The following is a 3,233-nucleotide window of genomic DNA, read 5'->3' on the forward strand; positions in this document are numbered from 1 at the left end:
ACCCCATATGTGGGGGAAAACTACTGTTTGGGATCACAGCTGGGCTCATTAGGGAAAGAGCGCCAACTGAATACTGGAGCTCAATTTTGGCAGGAACACACTGCGGATGCAGACTGTTCCAGTCTGTTATTGAGCACGTTTAACCTTCAGGCGATTCACAGAAATACATGATATTAGACTGAGAACCTTTTTTCCCACCCATTAAAATATTGCTTTGGCCCAAAGTTTTTAATTTTCAAAAGGGATAATAAGAGAACAGGAATGGTACATCAATATTCCATATGTAGTCGAAAATAGGTATTAGACCTACCGGTAATGATATTTCCAGGAGTCCATCCTGACAGCACCATGGAGGACATCCTCCTCCTCCTTTCAAGGACAGGAAAGCACGCGAGGTTAAAAGGTCTCGTCCCTCCCCCTTTCCCTCAGTGATTTAACGAGTACCACAGCGTGGATAATGCAAATAACACTTTTATGACAAAATCATATTACAGCATATGACATAACATGAACAGGGAGGGAACTACCCATGCTGTCAGGTTGGACTCCTGGAAACACCATTACCGTTAGGTCTAATACCTATTTTCCAGGATGTCCACCTGACAGCACCATGGAGAGTACCAAAGCACCTCCTCAGGGTGGGATTACCACCTGGAGAACCTTTCTCCCAAATGCAGTCTGTTGACGAGATAGCACATCAAGGTTGTAGTGCTTGCAGAATGTGTCAAGTCTGGGCCAGGTTGCTGCCCTACAGATTTGCCCCACTGAGGCGCCTGCTCGCTCGACCCAAGAGGCAGATACCACCCTGGTAGAGTGGGCCCTTAGGCTTAGCGCCTACAGACTGGTAGGTGTTTGAGATTACCGAAGTAATCCATCTTGCGATGGATGCCTTAGAGGCTTTTTTCCCCTTATATTTCCTCCAAAAAGGATAAATAGGTTAGGGTCGATATGCCAACTATTAGTGGCCTCTAGATAGTTATCACGGCACGTCTCACATCCAGAGAGTGGAGACTGTTCCTTCTCATTGCGAGGGTTGTCACAGAAGGATGGTAACACTATCTCCTGGTTTAAATGTTGGCTGGAGGCTATAATAATAATAATCTTTATTTTTTATATAGCGCTAACATATTCCGCAGCGCTTTACAGTTTGCACACATTTTCATCACTGTCCCCGATGGGGCTCACAATCTAAATTCCCTATCAGTATGTCTTTGGAGTGTGGGAGGAAACCGGAGTGCCCGGAGGAAACCCACGCAAACACGGGGAGAACATACAAACTCCTTGCAGATGTTGTCCTTGGTGGGATTCGAACCCAGGACCCCAGCGCTGCAAGGCTGCAGCGCTAACCACTGAGCCACCGTGCTGAGGCTACATTCGGAATAAATGTCGGGTCTAATCTCAGGATTATACGGTCTTCTCTGATTTGGAGATATGGTGGACAGGGAATGGATCTCACCAATTTTCTTAGCTGTGGTGATGGCTACGAGAAATGCAGTCTTCCGAGTGAGAGTTGAGATGGACATCTCCTCACTGTGGACATAAGGATTCTTACATAGGGATCTGAGGACCAAGTAAAGGTCCCAAGGTGGGGCGAGCTGCCTGATTGTAGGGCGTAGCCGTTGTGTGGCCCTTATGAACCTTACTACCCAAGGGTGCGAAGCCAGGGGGTAATCAAAGAAGGAGCTCAGGGCCGAAATCTGGACCTTTAAAATGCTGCATTTCAGGCCTTTATTAAACCACGACTGCAGGAAGTTTAGGACGCTAGGGAGGTCAGGGGTACCTGCCACGAAGTCAGACCTGCCATCCTCCAGACAGAACCTCTTCCATATCTTTAGGTATATTGCGGATGTGACCGGTTTCCTGCTGGCCTGTAGAGTAGATATGACCTGATCTGATAAGCCTTTTTGCTTTCAGGATGTCCCTTTCAGGATCGGGCCTTGGTGGATAACATCTTTCTTCAGAGGGAGCTCGATTGGGATTTCCACTGCCATGGCCCCCAGTAGGGGAAACCAGCTTCTTCTCGTGCTGGCGTCTGTGGTGACTCCTAGGTATGGAGAGACAGTCCATAGTACGCAGGTTTTTGGGCTGTGTCCACCATCGAAGCGATCTCCTTACAGGCCCTGGTAGATTCATGGGTCTGTCGAGTGAGGACTGATGCCGATCCCATATCTAGAGAATCTCCTTTTGTAAGGGTCTCGAATGGAACTGTCATGTCGGACGCTGTTCACACCACAGCGTCCGGCAGGCAGCGGTAGTTTCATCTCCGTCCACTATAGCCTCAGTGGCGCCGGCTTGATTTTACTCAGGTTATCTGGGGTTAATCTAGCTGGAAATCAGGTGGGATGTTTGGTCACGCCCACGGTCTTTAAATAGTCGTGCTGGCCTGTGGGCGTCGCCGATTATAGCTTGTGTTTTGTGCCAAGTGGTTCCGGTCTGGAGTGGAGGTGTTGGAGAGAGAAATTCATAGCTGGTGTCGTATGATCCGTTGTTACCTTTTTCGTCTTCCTATATTTGTGCTTTGTTTTGCCCTGTTCACATTACAGTATTGTCCTGTGTGGTTGCGGCGCGGTGTGGTTTGAGTTCTCCCTGTCTGTCATTACTGTGTGGGTTTTGGTGGTTTGACAACTCACTGGGTGGAGGGTGGAGGGTTCAGCTTAGGGCTGAGCAGGAGATAAGGAGAGGCTGGAGGCTCAGGCATTTGCACCTTTAGCAAAAACCCTGGGTTGAGGGTCAGACAGGGTTTTCCCTAGTTTGAGGGACTCCGCAGGGGCCCGGGTTTTGTCAGCCTCCTTCGACCTAAGCCTCGCATAACATTATAATCGACCCAACATTTTTCCATGGATTCCATGACTTCCATAAACCGCCAGTTGGCGGCGCTGTCCGTACAGGTCACCAAGTTGAAGGGGGCAGTTCAGCAGCAGGGCCTGGTTGTAGCTAATGTACAAGCGGCTTCTGCTGGTGCAGGTGCAGAGCCTAAGATTCCGCTGCCTGAACGATTTTCTGGGGAACGCAGCAAATTTGTCATCTTTCGGGAGGCCTGCAAGTTATACTTTCGCATGCGCCCGGTCTCCTCAGGTAATGAGGCTCAGCGGGTGGGTCTGGTGTTATCATTACTAAGTGGGGACCCCCAAGCATGGGCGTTTTCCTTACCAGCCGACTCTGCTACATTTCATTCGGTTGAGAATGTTTTTTCAGCACTCGGGCTCATTTATGATGACCCCGACAGATTGGCT

This window comes from Dendrobates tinctorius, unplaced genomic scaffold (genome assembly GCF_039654945.1).
Source record: "Dendrobates tinctorius isolate UK_male_01 unplaced genomic scaffold, ASM3965494v1 ptg000001l, whole genome shotgun sequence".
NCBI lineage: Eukaryota > Metazoa > Chordata > Amphibia > Anura > Dendrobatidae > Dendrobates > Dendrobates tinctorius.